The 19,769-nt window shown below is 41.0% G+C and overlaps 1 protein-coding gene across 4 annotated transcripts in view; it reads left to right on the top strand.

Annotated features, from left to right (window-relative positions):
• Positions 1–19,769, top strand: part of LOC115103233 (SPRY domain-containing SOCS box protein 4-like) — a 138,144-nt gene that overhangs the window by 19,873 nt on the left and 98,502 nt on the right. For all 4 annotated transcript variants that reach the window (XM_029624039.2, XM_029624038.2, XM_029624040.2 and 1 more), the window contains exon 2: positions 15,511–15,599. The gene's annotated coding sequence lies outside the window, so the exon portion shown is untranslated. The remainder of the gene's footprint in view (positions 1–15,510; positions 15,600–19,769) is intronic.

Genomic DNA, 19,769 nt, shown 5'->3' with positions numbered 1-19,769 from the left:
CTCCCAATCTTCTTCTGGATCATCCAAATGCTCTCTAGCAAACTTCAGACGGGCCTGGACATGTACCGGCTTAAGCAGGGGGACACGTCTGGCACTGCGGGATTTGAGTCCCTGGCGGTGTAGTGTGTTACTGATTGTAGGCTTTGTTACTTTGGTCCCAGCTCTCTGCAGGTCATTCACTAGGTCCCCCCGTGTGGTTCTGGGATTTTTGCTCATCGCTCTTGTGATCATTTTGACCCCACGGGGTGAGATCTTGCGTGGAGCCCCAGATCGAGGGACATTATCAGTGGTCTTGTAGGTCTTCCATTTCCTAATAATTGCTCCCACAGTTGATTTCTTCAAACCAAGCTGCTTACCTATTGCAGATTCAGTCTTCCCAGCCTGGTGCAGGTCTACAATTTTGTTTCTGGTGTCCTTTGACAGCTCTTTGGTCTTTGCCATAGTGGAGTTTGGAGTGTGACTGTTTGAGGTTGTGGACAGGTATCTTTTATACTGATAACAAGTTCAAACAGGTGCCATTAATACAGGTAACGAGTGGAGGACAGAGGAGCCTCTTAAAGAAGAAGTTACAGGTCTGTGAGAGCCAGAAATCTTGCTTGTTTGTAGGTGACCAAATTACTTATTTTCCACCATAATTTGCAAATAAATTCATTAAAAATCCTACAATGTGATTTTCTGTTTTTTTTCTTCCTCATTTTGTCTGTCATTGTTGATGTGTACCTATGATGACAATTACAGGCCTCTCTCATCTTTTTAAGTGTGAGAACTTGCACAATTGGTGGCTGACTAAATACTTTTTTGCCCCACTGTATGTAGCCTGGTGACTAGCCTCCAGTTTAGTAAACTAGATTGAGGCTCATCAACTTGCTCTCTGAAGCCATCAGCTCTGTGGTTGTGACCCAGTCACTTTTGCCTCAGCTCCGCTTCAATCATGTCCATGATAAACACTGTGATAAGGTAAACCCCAAAACATTCACAGCTCTTTTCATTTAGGAAAATGCTATGGCCCTGTTATGATACTTTTTTAAATGCTTCCTTCCCTGAGGTAATCACTGACCTCACACTATTGGATAGATGAAAGAAAGGATCCAGTAGATAGTGATATCCTCAGCTGTTAGAGGAGGTACTAAGGATGCATTTTCCAAATAGCCTTTTTAAACCTAGCCTACCTACACTGTCAAGGGCCTTTTCTAATTTGTGCAAAAGTCTCTCCTCCGTGACCCAGAAACCGATAAGTGGTCAAGGAGAGTGTCAATTCATTAGTAGGGGAACGGAAGAGTGGCCTTCAACTGACTAGGTATCCCCCTTTCCCTACTCGATAGCCACCTTTCATTGAGTATCGTCAGTCCTTCACAGTTTTTAAAATGTGCCACACTCCCTTTTAAATCAGCTGTTGTGTTGTCGGAGAAGAAAAATATGAACACGTTAAACAATATGCTACTTATTTTATCTATAAAATGTAATGTACAAGTGCATTTTCGTCCTCTTTCCCTCTCCTCGCTGCCTTTAGAACTGGCTTTGCTGAGAACTTCTTTTTGAGGAGATATGCACTGACTTCGACTGATATGTGGCACTGACTACGACTGTAATATGTGGTTGTGTCACACTAAGTGTAAGACTCTGGATAAGACCGTCTGTTAAATGACTAAAATGTAAACATTTAAAAAATGACCATGCATATACCTCTTTCTGCCGCAGGGGGCCTCTGGGAAATGTAGCAGTGAGTGGGATGATGGTTGCTGCCGTCAATTGGTTGGGCATGTGGATTAAGTGAATGGTGGGAGAGAAGATAGTGTGGAGGAGGACATGGATCTGATGGAGAGATGATAAGAACCCAGCTCATTATACTGTTCCTATATTTGGCCTACTTCCTCACCCTCCCTCTGCTTTCCCTCTTTTCATCCCCTCATCCCTCCCCCTCTCTCTTTCCTGCCTTCATGAGAGAAGTCGTCTTCAGCGCGCATCAATCCCCGACAGTACGCGCGTGTGCCATCCCTTCCTCCATGGTTGTCATAGAAACATTAGAAGAGCATCCTCCTTATATAGGGTTAGGGGGTTGTTAGATGGGATGGATAACATACAGTATACGCCTTTGTTTCTCCCATCAGGATATTCAGCAGAGTTTCATACTGTAGCTTTAAAATGGATGTATGGAGTCATGTATGCCACTAATTGAAATGAGGAGCCTTGTATGCATTGTCACAAATATTGTGATCTATTACGGTTATTGATTGTATTTCTACTGGCTACTTAAACATTCTAGACAACAGTGATCTGAGATCTTTGATAACATCTGTTTTGTAGAGATTGTGCGGTCGTGTTTCTGTACGCATCTGTATTTGTAGTTATTTGTTACGGATCCCCAAAGCAGCAGCTACTCTTCCTGGGGTGCAAACACGATTTAAGGTGATTACATACAAAACATTGCACAACACATGATGTACTACACACAATCCATAATACAGCCATATAATAATATTACAATGTACAGTACCAGTCAAAAGTTTGGATTTGAGAGAATGCCAAGAGTGTGAAAAGCTGTCAAGGCAAATGATGGCTACTTTGAAGAATATCAAATATTAAAATATATTTTCATTTGTTTAACACTTTTTTTTGGTTACTATGTGATTCCATATGTTTTATTTTATAGTGTTGATAATTGCACTCGTTCTACAATGTAGAAAATCGTACAAATTTAAAACCCTTGAATGAGTAGGTGTCCAAACTTTTAACTGGTACTGTGTGTGTGTAGTCTGTGTTTGAGTCTCCTCACAGTCGGTGCTGTTCCATAAGGTGTAGTTTTAACTGCTTTTTTTCCAATCAGATTTGACTGCTTGCATAAGTTACTTGATGTGGAATGGTGTTCCATTTAGTCATGTCTCCTATGTGGAATTGTGTTCCATTTAGTCATGTCTCCTATGTGGAATGGTGTTCCATTTATTCATGTCTCCTATGTGGAATGGTGTTCCATTTAGTCTGTTCTGGACTTTGGCACTGTGAAGAGACCTCTGGTGGCATGTCTTGTGGAGCATGCATAGGTGTCTGAGCTGTGTGTTGGTCGTTTGAACAGACAGCTCGGTGCTTTCAACACCTCGCACAAAGACAAGTAGTGATGCAGTCAATCTCCTGTTATTGATGTTAGCTCTCCATGTACATTTAAAGGGATACTTCAAGAATTTTTGGCAATGAGGCCATTTTTCTACTTCCCCAGAGTCGGATGAACTTGTGGATACCATTTGTATGTCGGTGTCCAGTATGATGGAAGTTAGGGGTAGTTTCGTGAGCCAATACTAACTAGCATTAGCACAATGACTGAAAGTGTATGGGTATCTGCTAGCATGAGGTTTAGTCTCCAACTTGCTCAATATTCACATTATTCATTTCAAGATTTAGTTGAGGATTGGGGTTTAGTGAATGTACCAAATATAGTGTACCAAATATAGTGTACCAAATATAATGCTTTTATTTTTTTTTAAACATTTTGCTTATTTCTTGCCACCCATTCTAAAACTGACTGCAGCTTTGTGTTGCAGTGATTTCAGCTGCTGTGGTAGTTTGTGGAGAGTGGTAGCTGATGTGTATAGTCTTGAGTCAATAGCATACATAGACAGTCTTTACTCAGTGCCAGTGGTAGGTCATTAGTCAAGTTTTTAAAAGGTAAGAGGCTTAGACAGCTCCCCTGGGGAATGCCTGACTCCACCTGGATTTTGTTGAAGAGGCTTCCATTAAAGAACACCCTCTGTATTCTGTTACAGGTATTTTTTTATTTAACCTTTATTTAACTAGGAAAGTCAGTTAATGAAGAACAAATTCTTATTTACAATGACGGCCTAGGAACAGTGGGTCAACTGCCTTGTTCAGGGGCATAATGACAGATTTTTACCTTGTCAGCGCGAGGATTCGATCTAGCAACCTTTCAGTTACTGGCCCAATGCTCTAACCACTAGGCTACCTGCTGCCCCAGGTAACTCTCGATCCTTGATATAGCAGGGGATGTAAAGCTTTTTTTCCAGCAGCTGATTATGATCAATAGTGTCAAACGCTGCACTGAGGTCTAACAAACCATCTCCTTATCAATTTCACTCATTTGTGTAACCTGTTGAGTGTCCTTCCCAATAAGTGTGCTGAAAGTCTGTTCTAAATTTGTTTACTGAGAAATATCTGGTCTAGAGGTCTACCGATTTATGATTTTTCAATACCGATTATTGGAGGACCAAAAAAAGCCAGTACCGATTAATCAGCCATTTTATTTATTTAATTTATTTGTAATAATGACAATTGCAACAATACTGAATGAACAGTTATTTTAAGTTAACATAATACAGCAACAAAATCAATTTAGCCTCAAATAAATAATGAAACATGTTCAATTTGGTTTAACTTCTTGCGTCGAGCCATCCCGGATCCGGTATCGTGACTACAGCCTCAAGCTCATTACCATAACGCAACGTTAACTATTCAGGAAAATCGCAAATGAAATGAAATGAATCTATTTGCTCTCAAGCTTAGCCTTTTGTTAACAACACTGTCATCTCAGATTTTCAAAATATGCTTCTCAACCATTGCAAAACAAGCATTTGTTTAACAGTATTGATGGCTAACGTAGCATTTAGCGTTAGCATTCAGCATGCAACATTTTCCACAAAAACCAGAAAAGAATTCAAATAAAATCATTTACCTTTGAAGAACGTCAGATGTTTTCAATGAGGAGACTCTGTTAGATAGCAAATGTTCCGTTTTTACAAAAAATATTATTTGTGTCGACTAATCGCTCCGTTTTGTTCATCACATTTGGGGAGGGAAAAAATATATATATATATTAAGTCATTAAAACGCAAACTTTTTTCCAAATTAACTCCATAATATCGACAGAAACATGGCAAACCGATGTTTAGAATCAATCCTCAAGGTGTTTTTCACATATCTATCGACGATAAAATCCATCGTGGCATTTTACTTTCTCTTCTGAAGAAATGGAACGCGCATGGACCTACAGATTACGCACACAGGACACCGGGCGGGACACCAGGTAAATGTAGTCTCTTATGGTCAATCTTCCAATGATATGCCTACAAACACGTCACAATGCTGCAGACACCTCGCAGAATAGACAGAAACCGCAGGCTCATTCCTGGCGCATTCACAGCCATATAAGGAGACATTGGAACACAGCGCCTTCAGAATCTGGGGCATTTCCTGTATGAAACTTCATCTTGGTTTCGCCTGTTGCATTAGTTCTGGGGCACTCACAGATAATATCTTTGCAGTTTTGGAGACGTCAGAGTTTTGTCTTTCCAAGGCTGTCAATTCCATGCATAGTCGAGCATCTTTTCGTGACAAAATATTGCGCTTAAAACGGGCACGTCTTTTTATCCAATAATGACATAGCGCCCCCATAGGTTGAACAGGTTAAATAATGCAAAAACAAAGTGTTGTAGAAGAAAGTTAAAGTGCAATATGTGCCATGTAAGAAAGCTAATGTTTGAGTTCCTTGCTCAGAACATGAGAACATATGAAAGCTGGTGGTTCCTTTTTAACATGAGTCTTCAATATCCGGTAAGAAGTTTTAGGTTGTAGTTATTATAGGAATTATAGGACTATTTCTCTCTCTACCATTTGTATTGCATATACCTTTGACTATTGGATGTTCTTATAGGCACTTTAGTATTGCCAGTGTAACAGTATAGCTTCCGTCACTCTCCTCGCTCGAACCAGGAACACATCGACAACAGCCACCCTCGAAGCAGCGTTACCCATGCAGAGCAAGGGGAATAACTACTCCAAGTCTCAGAGCGAGTGACGTTTGAAACGCTATTAGCGTGCACCCCGCTAACTAGCTAGCCATTTCACATCGGTTACACCAGCCTAATCTCGGGAGTTGATGGGCTTGAAGTCATAAACAGCGCAATGCTTGAAGCACAGCAAAGAGCTGCTGACAAAACGCACGAAAGTGCTGTTTGAATGAATGCTTACGAGCCTGCTGGTGCCTACCATCGATCAGTCAGACTGCTCTATCAAATCATAGACTTAATTATAACATAATAACACACAGAAATACGAGCCTTAATTAATTAATTAATATGGTCGAATCCGGATACTATCATCTCGAAAACAAGACGTTTATTCTTTCAGTGAAATACAGAACAGTTCCGTATTTTATGTAACGGGTGGCGTCCATAAATCTAAATATTCCTGTTACATTGCACAACCTTCAATGTTATGTCATAATTACGTAAAAATCTGGCAAATTAGACGGCTCAAACTGTTGCATATACCCCGACTCTGCGTGCAATGAACGCAAGAGAAGTGACACAATTTCACCTGGTTAATATTACCGGCTAACCTGGATTTCTTTTAGCTAAATATGCAGGTTTAAAAATATATACTTCTGTCTATTGATTTTAAGAAAGGCAGTGATATTTATGGTTAGGTACACATTGGAGCAAGGACAGTCCTTTTTCGTGAATATGCACCGCATCTATTATATGCAACGTAGGACATACTAGATAAACTAGTAATATCATCAACCATGTGTAGTTAACTAGTGATTATGATTGATTGTTTTTTAAAGATACGTTTAATGCTAGCTAGCAACTTACCTTGGCTTACTGCATTCGTGTAACAGGCAGGCTCCTCGTGGAGTGCAATGAGAGGCAGGTGGTTAGAGCGTTGTACTAGTTTAACTGTAAGGTTGCTAGATTGAATCCCCGAGCTGATAAGGTAAAAATGTGTTCTTCTGCCCGTGAACAAGGCAGTTAACCCACCGTTCCTAGGCCGTCATTGAAAATAAGAATGTGTTCCTAACTAACTTGCCTAGTTAAATAAAGAGTCAATAAAGGCATTAAAAAATTAATTGGCCAAATTGGTGTCCAAAAATACCGATTTCTGATTGTTATGAAAACTTGAAATCGGCCCTAATTAATCGGACATTCCGATTAATCGGACATTCCGATTAATCGGTCGACCTCTAATCTGGTCAAACAAATATTTACCAAGGGTTGGTAATGGACTGATAAGTCGGCTGTTTGAGTCAGTGAAGGGTGCTTTGCTATTCTTGGGTAACGGAATGAATTTTGCTTCCCTCCAGACCTGCGAGCACATGCTTTCTTGTAGGCTTATATTGAAGAGATGGAAATGAGGGATGACAATAGTTCACCATCATTCTCAGTCATTTTCCACCCATGTTGTCACACCCAGGTGACTTGTCATTGTTAATAGACAATATATGTCTGCCAATCAGCTGTGTAGCCAGACTTATTTGCCATTCCTTTTTCCTCATCCCTCTCAACCATACAATTTTTCAATTCTACATCAATCCACAGGGATTTAATAGTTTGTACAGGTATTGTCTTAATGAGTGCGTGCTTATTAGAAACTGGAATAAGCAATTTCATAAATGCGTCAAGTGCAGCTTTTGGTTGCTCCTCATTACACACCGCAGACCAGCAAATATTCTTCAACATAGGAATCACTACAACACCTCTTGTATGACCTCTTATACACTATATTAGGCCCAGTCTTTGGAACGTTGGTTTTCCTAAATATGGATACTATATTTTGATCACTAAGTCTGATGGATGTGGATACTGCTTTAGAGCAGATTTTTCAGCATTAGTAAAGATGTGATGAATATATGTGGATGACTTCATGCCTGTGCTGTTTGTTAAAACTTGTTAGAGAAGTGCTCCCGCTGTGGGGATCAAATCAGCGGAAATTTCAAGTACGCCACGTATAGTTTTTGATAAAACTCAAACTTTCATTAATACACACATACAACGTACTGAATTAAAGCTACACTCGTTGTGAATCTATCAACCAAGTCAGATTTGTAAAATGCTTTTCGGGGAAAGCATGAGAAGTTTTTATCTGATACCATGCACCCTCAAAATACAGCAACGTCACCTAAAACGACAGATTTTGCGTTATCCGTCGCTACCCGAAACGCTGAAATAAAATGTAAAACATTCATTACCATTGACAAGCTTCTTTCTTGGCACTCCTATATATCCCATAAACATCCCAGTTGGGTCTTTTTCCCGATTAAATCCGTCATTGTATAGTCAAAATGTCATTTTCTGAAGACCGGTCTGATGCAGGAATATTCTGTTTTCCAAGACGCAACGTCACTTTTTAAAATGACAAAAGGTGCCTATATACTTTTACAAAACACTTCAAATTACTTTTCTAACCCAACTTTAGGTATTAATAAACGTTAATTAGCTATACAATTCATCACGGGGCGATTTGTATTCGATAGCAGCTAGTCTGGAAATCAACGGCCATCTTTCTCATTTTAATAACTTCCTGTTGACAAACTGAAACCGGAAAGGGTAAAACGTAATAGAACCAAGGATTAAGTCTGCTCAAAATGCCAGCACTGGCGACATCGTGTGGAAGCTGTAGGCGTTTACATTACGGCCTGATGTATTTCCGTTAGTCTTTAACAATACATTGACTGGGGTAGTAATATATTTTTTGTGTTTTTGGAGAACAGTTTTTCGAGGGATTTTTACTGCTAAACACGTTGTGTTATAGCCACAGACACGATTTAACCAGTTTTGGAAACGTCTGAGTGTTTTCTATCCACAGATACTAATCATATGCATGTACTATATTCCTGGCATGAATAGCAGGGCGCTGAAATGTTGCGCGATTTTTAACAAAAAGCTGCGAAAATTCACAACATCCTTATAATACCCTGATTTGATTCACTGATAACCTGAACCAGGTTGCAGGCACTGGTTACACTTTGAAGCTTTTTCTTGAGTGGACAGCTTGATGAAAGCCAGTCAATATTTTGGTTGCCCAGAAAATATACCTCTCTGTTGATATCACATACATTATCAAGTATTTCACAGACGTTATCCAGATACTGACTGTTAGAACTTGGTGGTCCTATAGAAATTTCCCAAAAGAATAGGCTTTAGGTTAGGTAGGTGATCCTGTAGCCATATTACTTCAACAGCATTTGACATGAGATCCTCTCTATGCTTTACAGAAATATAACTGAATATAAACAGCAACACCACAGCCATTGACATTCCTATCTAATTTGTAAATGGTGTAACCGTGTATTGCTACCATTGTAACATCAAAGGTATTATCTAAGTGAGTTTCAGAGATAGTCAGCATATGAATGTTTTGTTTCTAGGAAGTTAGCGGTTTCTAGCAAATTAGCGTTTAGAAGTTATCGATCTGTGTGTGTGAGAGAACTCCTCCTTTCCCCCATTCCCAGGTTAAAGTGGTTTACTTAGCTCCCCAGCCCAACTCAGTCTTGAGGAAATGGAAAAACCATAAGTAAGTAAGCCAGCCAGCCAGCCTGTGGTAGAGAGCAGCCCTGCTGGTACAAAGCTCCGGTCTGTCCTCCAGGGCTTTACCTAGGCCTGGCCTGCACAGCAAAGTGCTGAGTTTTGTCAGCGTTTTCTCTCCCTCTCTCTCGTGTGTGTGTGTTTGTGTGTGTGTGTGTGTGTGTGTGTGTGATGTGCAAAGAGCCCCCATCTGAAAAGCCTCCTTGACAGACAGATCTGTGTTTATGTGGAAACTCTTATGAAAAGACACTTTACAAAAACATCTGTGTTTATGTATGCGAATGAGATGAACCTACCGTTCCATATTTGCCAAACATCACACACACACACGTCTTCTACCTGTGAAATTATCTATTGAGAATCTAATTGAACAGCATCCTGTCTCAGGCCAGTGTTTATTCTCCCTAATGTAGACAAGCCACCGCCTCACACATTTTGAGCAAGATTAAGTCATTAATATTTTAGTGCCCATGAATTTCTCTCCTCGTGATTCTTTACTGTCCACTTGCTCTGGGCCCCATTCACATGCACTTCAGCCAACGACCTCTGTCAGCCACTGGGACTGAACCATCTGTCAGGCACTGGGATTGGTGCCCACATTCATATCTGGATGACATTGTTTTATGTATTCCACATCCCAAACCATAACCCAAAACCACACCTTTCTCCCAATATGTTGGGCACACAACAGTCGAATCAATGGATACATAATCTGAAAAATTGCTTCTATTGAATGGGACCTGATTCTGTCTTGGACATCAAGTCAAATTTTATTTGTCACATACACATGGTTAGCGGATGTTAATGCGAGTGTAGCGAAATGCTTGTGCTTCCAGTTCCAACTGTGCAGTAATATCTAACAAGTAATCTAACAATTTCACTACAACTACCTTATACACACAAGTGTAAAGGAATGAATATGAATATGTACATATAAATATATGGATGAGCGATGGCCGAACGGCATAGGCAAGATTCAGTAGATGGTATAGAGTACAGTATATACATATGAGATGAGTAATGTAGGGTATGTAAACATCATATAAAGTGACATCGTTTAAAAGTGACTAGTGATACATTTATTACATCCAATTTGTTATTATTAAAGTGGCTAGAGATTTGAGTCTGTTGGCAGCAGCCACTCAATGTTAGTGATGGCTATTTAACAGTCTCTTGGTCCCAGCTTTGATGCACCTGTACTGACCTCGCCTTCTGGATGATATCGGGGTGAACAGGCAGTGGCTTGGGTGGTTGTTGTCCTTGATGATCTTTTTGACTTTACTGTGACATCGGGTGGTGTAGGTGTCCTGGAGGGCAGGTAGTTTGCCCCCAGTGATGTGTTGTGCAGACCTCACTGCCCTCTGGAGAGCCTTATGGTTGTGGGCGGAGCAGTTGCCGTACCAGGCGGTGATACAGCTCGACAGGATGCTCTCGATTGTGCATCTGTAAAAGTTTGCGTTTTTTTGGTGACAAGCCAAATTTCTTCAGCCTCCTGAGGTTGAAGAGGCTCTGTTGCGCCTTCTTCACCACCCTGTCTGTGTGGGTGGACCATTTCAGTTTGTCTATGTGTACGCCGAGCAACTTTCCATCTTCTCCACTACTGTCCCGTCTATGTGGATAGGAGGCTGCTCCCTCTGCTGTTTCCTGAAGTCCACGATCATCTCCTTTGTTTTGTTGACATTGAGTGTGAGGTTATTTTCCTGACACCACACTCCGAGGGCCCTCGCCTCCTCTCTGTAGGCCGTCTCCTCATCGTTGTTAGTAATCAAGCCTACCACTGTAGTGTCGTCTGCAAACTTGATGATTGAGTTGGCGGTGTGCATGGCCACGCAGTCATGGGTGAACATGGTGTACAGGAGAGGGCTGAGAACGCACCCTTGGGGCCCCAGAGTTGAGGATCAGCGGGGAAAAGGTGTTGTTTCCTACCCTCACCACCTGGGGGCAGCCTATCAGAAACGTCATGACCCAGTTGCACAGGGTGGGGTCGAGACCCAGGGTCTCGAGCTTAATGACGAGTTTGGAGGGTATTATGGTGTTAAATGCTGAGCTGTAATCGATGAACAGCATTCTTACATAGGTATTCCTCCTGTCCAGATGGGTTAGGGCGGTGTGATGGCGATTGCGTCGTCTGTGGACCTATTGGGGCGGTAAGCGGAGTGGGTCTAGAGTGTCAGGTAGGGTGGAGGTGATATGATCCTTGACTAGTCTCTCAAAGCACTTCATGATGACGGAAGTGAGTGCTACGGGGCGAGAGTCGTTTAGCTCAGTTACATGTGGGAAGCTTGTGGGATAGGGATTGATTGAATATGTCCGTAAACACACCAGCCAGCTGGTCTGCTCATGCTCTGAGGACGCAGCTAGGGATGGCGTCTGGGCGGGCAGCCTTGCGAGGGTTAACACATTTAAATGTTTGACTCACGTTGGTTGCGGTGAAGGAGAGCCCGCAGGTTTTGGTAGCGGGTCGTGTAAGTGGCACTGCATTGTCCTCAAAGCAAGACGTCGGTGTCCGCGACGGGGCTGGTTTTCTTTTTGTAATCCGTGATTGACTGTAGACCCTGCCACATACGTCTCGTGTCTGAGCCGTTGAATTGCGACTTTTACTTTGTCTTTATACTGACGCTTAGCTTGTTTGATTGCCTTGCGGAGGGAATAGCTACACTGTTTGTATTCTGTCATGTTTCCGGTCACCTTGCCATGATTAAAAGCAGTGGTTCGCGCTTTCAATTTTGCGCGAATGCGGCCATCAATCCACGGTTTCTGTTGGGTAAGGTTTTAATAGTCACCGTGGGTACAACATCACCGATGCACTTGCTAATAAACTTGCTCACTGAATCAGCGTATACATCAATGTTGTTGTCTGAGGCTATCCGGAACATATCCCAGTCCACGTGATCGAAGCAAACTTGAAGCGTGGAATCAGATTGGTCAGACCAGCGTTGAACAGACCTGAGCACGGGCGTTTCCTGTTTTAGTTTCTGTCTATATGCTGGGAGCAACAAAATGGAGTCGTGGTCAGATTTGCCGAAAGGAGGGCGAGGGAGGGCTTTGTATGCGTTGGCGGTAGTTAGAGTAGCAATGATCCAGAATGCTGCAGCGCATTCAATATTCTGATCAAATTTAGGGTGCCTTGTTTTCAAATGTAGCTTGGTTAAAATCCCCAGCTACAATGAATGCAGCCTCAGGATATGTGGTTTCCAGTTTACATAGAGGCCAATGAAGTTCTTTCAGGGCTGTCGAGGTGTCTGCTCGGGGGGCGGGGGGGGGGGGGGGGTGTATACACGGCTGTGATTATAATCAAAGAGAAATCTCTTGGTAGATAATGTGGTCGGCATTTGATTGTAAGGAATTCTAGGTCAGGTGAACAAAATTACTTGAGTAAGCCTTGCCCTTTTTAGTTTCCCCTAGACACTGTACCTAGGTCAGTGAGTTTGCCTTAAAGGATAAGATTAGGATTCAGGTAAGCTGATCCTAGATATGTGCCTAAGGGAACCCTCCACCAAGAGCAATACCTTCTGAAGTTCACGTTGGCCTTGTTTTCTACACACACTTAACTTACATTATACTGGGTGGTTCGAGCCCTGAATGCTGATTGGCTGACAACTGTGGTATATCGGGGTATGACCATGGGTATGAGAAAATGTGTATTTTTACTGCTCTAATAACGTTGGTAACCAGTTTATAATAGCAATAAGGCACCTCTGGGGTTTGGTATATGGCCAATGTTCCACGGCTATGGGCTGTATGCAGGTACTCCGCGTTGCGTTGTGCATAATAACAGCCCTTAGCCGTGGTATATTGGCTATACACTACCGGTCAACAGTTTTAGAACACCTGCTCATTCAAGGGTTTTTCTTAATTTTCACTTTTCTACATTGTAGAATAATAGTGAAGACATCAACTGTGAAATAACACACATGGAATCTTGTAGTAACCAAAAAAGTGTTAAACAAATCAAATGATATTTTATATTTGAGCTTCTTCAAATAGCCACCCTTTGCCTTGATGACAGCTTTGCACAACCTTGGCATTCTCTCAACCAGCTTCACCTGGAATGCTTTTCCAACAGTCTTGAAGGAGTTCCCACATATGCTGAGCACTTGGTAGCTGCTTTTCCTTAACTCTGTGTTCCGACTCATCCCAAACCATCTCAATTAAGTTGAGGTCGGGGGATTGTGGAGGCCAGGTCATCTAATGCAGCACTCCATCACGCTCCTTCTTGGTCAAAACAAATGATAGTCCCACTAAGCCAAAACCAGATGGGATGTCATATCGCTGCAGAATGCTGTGGTAGCCATGCTGGTTAATTGTGCCTTGAATTCTAAATAAATCACAGACAGTGACCCCAGCAAAGCACCTCCATAACATAAAACCTTCTCCTCCATGCTTTACAGTGGGAAATACACATGCTAAGATCAGCCATTCACCCACACTGCGTCTCACAAAAACACGGCGATTGGAACCAAAAATCTCCAATTTGAACCAAAGGACAAATTTCCACCAGTCTACTGTCCATTGCTTGTGTTTCTTGTCCCAAGCTAGTCTCTTCTTATTATTTGGTGTCCATTAGTAGTGGTTTCTTTGCAGCAATTCGACCAAGAAGGCCTGATTCATGCAGTCTCCTCTGAACAGTTGATGTTGAGATGTCTGTTATTTGAACTCTGTGAAGCATTTATTTGGGCTGCAATTTCTGAGGCTGGTAACTCTAATGAACTTATCCTCTGCAGCAGAGGTGACTTTGGGTCTTCCATTCCTGCGGCGTTCCTCATGAGAGCAGTTTCATAGCGCTTGATGATTTTTGCGACTGCACTTGAAGAAACTTTCAAAGTTCTTGAAATTTTCCATATTGACTGACCTTCATGTCTTAAAGTTATGATTTACTGTCATTTATTTTTGCTTATTTGAGCTGTTCTTGCCATAATATGGACTTGGTCTTTTACCAAATAGGGCTATCTTCTGTATACCAACCCTACCTTGTCACAACACAACTGATTGGCTCAAATGCATTGAGGAAAGAAATTCCACAAATAAACTTTTGAGGCACACCTGTTAATTGAATTGCATTCCAGGTGACTACCTCATGAAGCTTGGTTGAGAAAATGCCCAGTGTTCAAAGCTATCATCAAGGCAAAGGGTGGCTATTTGAATCTCAAATATAAAATATATTTAGATTTATTTAACAGTTTTTTGATTACTACATGATTCCATGTGTTATTTCATAGTTTTGTTGTATTCACTTTTATTCTACAATAGAGCCACGAGCTGGCAACGCTCATTCACGTGAGAGTTAGCTTGAGTTCCATTGCATTTCTGAAGACAAAGGAATTCTCCGGTTGGAACATTATTGAAGATTTATGTTAAAAACATCCTAAAGATTGATTCTATACATCGTTTAACATGTTTCTACGGACTGTAACGGAGCTTTTTGACTTTGTCTGCTCCTAGTGATCGCGCGTCAGAATTTGGATTACTGGGCTAAACGGGCAAAGAAAAATTAGGTATTTGGACATAAATGATGGACATTATCGAACAAAACAAACATTTATTGTGGAACTGGGATTCCTGGGAGTGCATTCTGATGAAGATCATCAGTAAGTGAATATTTATAATGATATTTCTGACTTCTGTTGACTCCAACATGGCGGTTATCTGTTTTGCTTGATTTGTTGTCTGAGCACTGTACTCAGATTATTGCATGGTTTGCTTTAAAAAAAATCTGACACAGCGGTTGCATTAAGGAGGAGTGGATCTAAAATTCCATGCATAACAGTTGTATCTTTTAGCAATGTTTATTATGAGTATTTCTGTAAATTGATGTTGCTCTCTGCAAAATCACCGGATGTTTTGGAACTACTGAAAATAACGTGCCAATGTAAACTGAGATTTTTGGATATAAATATGAACTTTAGCGAACAAAACATACATGTATTGTGTAACATGAAGTCCTATGAGTGTCATCTGATGAAGATCATCAAAGGTTAGTGATTAATTTGATCTCTTTCTGCTTTTTGTTACTCCTCTCTTTGGCTTGAAAAATGGCTGTGTTTTTCTGTGACTAGGTACTGACCTAACATAACCTAGAGAGGTTAAACTTTTGACTGGTAGTGTATACCACACCCCCTCGTGCCTTATTGCTTAAATATTTCCTGTTTTTTTCCTGTGTATTTTCCTTGTTAACTCTATCCCTCTCTTGTTTCTGTTGCAGACTCACACCACACATTGGACTGCTCTTTCAACTTTGAACCCTGAGTCTCACCTTCAGACTGTAGATGTGGCTTTCCTAAGAACCAACAGGTAACACATTCCTCTATCTTGTTTGATTCTTGACTGACCAATTGATTCGGAAGTGTATTGTTAGTATGTGAATGTTGCTGTCCCATGGTTTGGGCGACTGTAACTAATTGGTGATTATTATAAGTGTATAGCAGACTACTCCAATGACCTGATTCAGGGGTAGGCATCTCCAGTCCTCAACCTTTTCACACTTAAAAAAAAAAAGTATTTTTATTTAACTAGGCAAGTCAGTTAAGAACCAATTCTTATTGACAATGACGGCCTACCGGGGCACAGTGGGTTACCGGGGCACAGTTAACTACCTTGTTCAGGGGTAGACCAAGAGATTTTTACCTTGTCAGCTTGGGGATTCGATCCAGCAACCTTTTGGTTACTGGCCCAACACTCTAACCACTAGGCTACCTGCTTATTGTGTCGATCCAAACCTAACTGCTGGCTGGTTCAGATAGTATCTTTTTACATTGCCCACAATAAGCATCATGGTAAGGTCAATAAGCATGTGGATGGATGGATGCATAATCAGGCCAGCTCAGTACAGTATGGCTCAGTACAGTATGGCTCACCTCAGTAGTGTAAACAGCCCTTTAGATTATTTCATAGATCCCTAAGGGTTTCAATAGTCTTCTCTTTCAATAGGTTGGCTTATATAGAAATGCACACACAGTGAAACTAGGTCAATAGCAGCATGTATGACACAAGCTCTCCACTGGTATGGTGTTGTCAGCTGCCCATTGATTATTTGCATTGACCCCGATAAGCCAGGTAAATAATGTAACTGGGACAGTGCTTAGTGGGCATATACACACTTGAGTGGATAAAACACACACAGTGCCACAGTGCCTGCTCACTGTAAGCCTCCTAAACCTGGTGAATGTAGGGTGAAACCTGATAGCACCGTGCCCCTGTCCAGTGACTCTGCCCTGAATATTTCAGAGGCTAGGCAGCAATGCTGTCCCCTGCCATTCTTTCTCTCTCTCTCTCTCTCTCTCTCTCTCTCTCTCTCTCTCTCTCTCTCTCTCTCTCTCTCTCTCTCTCTCTCTCTCTCTCTCTCTCTCTCTCTCTCTCTCTTTTATATATATATTCATTCACCACCATCACAGACTTTGGACTTGAGTTACCTGCCCTGTTCTCCCTTGGCAGCAAACATCCACACAGATAGTCACTCTCATAGACACTCACTTTACAGATAGATACGTATACTGTAGAATAGATAGGATTACTTTGATGACTCAACATATTAGGGAAAGGGGGTACAACTGTATGCATTCAACTGGAATGTGTCTTTGGCATTTAAACCCAACAACTCTGAATCAGAGAGGTTCGGGAGGCTGCCGTAATCGACATCCAGTGGGCAGAACGACAGATTTTTACCTTGTCAACTAGCGCTCTAACCACTATGCTACCTGCCGCCCCTTTGGTACCCAATAATATTGTCACTCCCTATTGTGCTTGTCTATGTAGTCTGTTCGCAGTGGCTGCTGTAGTAGTGGCTTGGTATTGTCTGTATGTGTGCTGCCTTCTCGGAACCACTGTTTGTTAAAACACATTTCAAAACCAAAGAAGATTTTCCTCATTGACTCAATTAAATCGTATTTGCTTAAGGTCTTTTACAGATGCGTTTGTCGAAACACACAAGCTTGTAAACATTGTGATGTGCCACAAACACATCTGTAAAAAATCAATTTGTAAATTAGACTTGATTGAATTGATCAAACATTCAACAATTAAAACTGGAACAAGGAGTTCCCTTTCAGTCGGTCACTCAACGACCAATCATATTCACCTGAAAACTGATGTCACACACACAGTATATCATCATATTCACCTGAAAACTGATGTCACACACATAGTATATCATCATATTTCTTTTTTTTTTGTTAAATCGATTTGCAAATATTTCTAAACTGTTTCTGGTTCGTCATTATGGGGTGTTTTGTGTGTAGATTGATGAAGGTGGAAAAACAATTTAATCAATTTTAGAATAATCTACGTAACAAAATCTCAAAGTCAAGGGGTCTAAATAATTTCCAATTGCACTACATATACACAGCCTTCAGAAAGTATTCAGACCCCTTGACTTTTTCCAAATGTTACGATACAGACTTATTAAAAAATTGATTAAAACAATATTCCTCGTCAATCTACACACAATACCCCATAATGACACAGTGAAAATAGGTTTTCAGAAATTTTACTAAATGTTTTAAACATAAACAGAAACCTCATTTACTTAAGTATTCAGACCTTTGCTATGATACTTGAAATTGAGCTCAGGTGCATCCTGTTTCCATTGATCATCCTTGATGTTTCTACAACTTGATTGGAGTCCACCTGTGGTAAATTCAATTGATTGGACATGATTTGGAAAGGAACACAACTGTCAATAAAAGGTCCCACAGTTGACAGTTGTCGTCAACGTTGTATTAGTTAATGTGACAACTGTTGTTCATCGAATGATTAAAAGTTTCTAATTGCGTGTTTAACTGAATCAAGCAATTATTAACTCATTAACCTGGGGCACCATGGGAAAACTTGTTTTTATTGAGTTTCCATTTCCCAAATTAACTCAAATAATATCAGAATATCGATTTTTACAACAGCCGCTAATTAACCAGTTACCTCAACAACCTCATTCTGAACGTCGTATAGTCCGTGAATCTGCACGGCCCCGGGTCACACCAATGAGTTCATACCAGGGTCTCACCAATGAGTTCGTACCACACCAATCTTAGTTGAATATTCATTTACTAAAAAGCTAAAATGATGATAAAAGATACACATTATAGGCTATTGATTAGAACTTAGTATAACGGGCCAACACACTATGGTGCGTGTTACCCAAAATGGGGATTTCAAAGAGAGAAAGAGAAAATCCACGAGAGAAATATACATTTGGATGAATTTAGAATAAGGATGGAACAAAGTGTGGAAAAAATCTAAGAGTCTGAATACTTTCCGAAGGCACAAATATAATACATACAGTACCAGTCAAAAGTTAGGACATACCTACTCATTCAAGGGTTTTTCTTTATTTTGACTATTGTCTACATTGTAGAATAATAGTGACGACATCAAAACTATGAAATAACACATATGGAATCATGTAGTAACCTAAAAAGTGTTGATCAAATCTAAATATATTTTAAATTCTTCAAAGTAGCCACCCTTTGCTTTGATGACAATATTGCACACTCTTGGCATTCTCTCAACCAGCTTCACCTGGAATGATTTTCCAACAGTCTTGAAAGAGTTCCCACATATGCAGAGTACTTTTCTTTCACTATGCAGTCCATCTCATCCCAACCCATTTCAATTGGATTGAGGTTGGGTGATTGGGGTGGCTAGGTCATCTGATGCAGCACTCAATCACTCTCCTTTTTGGTCAAAAAGCCCATATCCAGCATGGAGGTGTGTTTGATCAGTGTCCTGTTGAAAAACAAATGATAGTTCCACTAAGCGCAAACCAGATGGGATGGCGTATCGCTGCAATATGCTTTGGTAGTCATGCTGGTTAAGTGTGCCATGAATTCTAAATAAATCAGATGGTGTCACGAGCAAAGCACCTCTACACGATCACGCCACCTCCTCCATGCTTCACGGTGGGAACACATGCGGAGATCATCTGTTCACCTACTCTGCTTCTCACAAGGACATAGCGGTTGGAACCAAAAATCTCAAATTTGAATTCATCAGACCAAAGGACAGATTTCCACCCGTCTAATGTCCGTTGCTCGTGTTTCTTGGCCCAAGCAAGTCTCTCTTTATTGGTGTCCTATTAGTGGTTTCTTTGCAGTAATTCGACCATGAAGGCCTGATTTACAGTCTCCTCTGAACAGTTGATGGTGAGCTGTATCTGTTACTTGAACTATGTGAAGCATTTATTTGGGCTGCAATCTGAGGTGCAGTTAACTCTAATGAACTTGTCCTCTGCAGCAGAGGTAACTCTGGGTCTTCCTTTCCTGTGGCGTTCCTCATGAGAGCCAGTTTCATCATAGCTCTTGATGGTTTTTGCGACTGCACTTGAAGAAACTTCTTGACATTTTCGGCATTGACTGACCTTCATGTCTTAAAGTAATGATGGACTGTCGTTTTTATTTGCTTATTTGAGCTGTTCTGGCCTTTTGAACGGACTTGGTTTTTTACCAAATAGGGCAATAGTTCTGTATACCA

The sequence above is a fragment of the Oncorhynchus nerka genome, linkage group LG20 (assembly GCF_034236695.1).
Source record: "Oncorhynchus nerka isolate Pitt River linkage group LG20, Oner_Uvic_2.0, whole genome shotgun sequence".
NCBI classification, from domain to species: Eukaryota; Metazoa; Chordata; class Actinopteri; order Salmoniformes; family Salmonidae; genus Oncorhynchus; species Oncorhynchus nerka.
The sequence above is the reverse complement of the archived record's forward strand: the minus strand, read 5'-3'. Positions and strand labels throughout refer to the sequence as shown.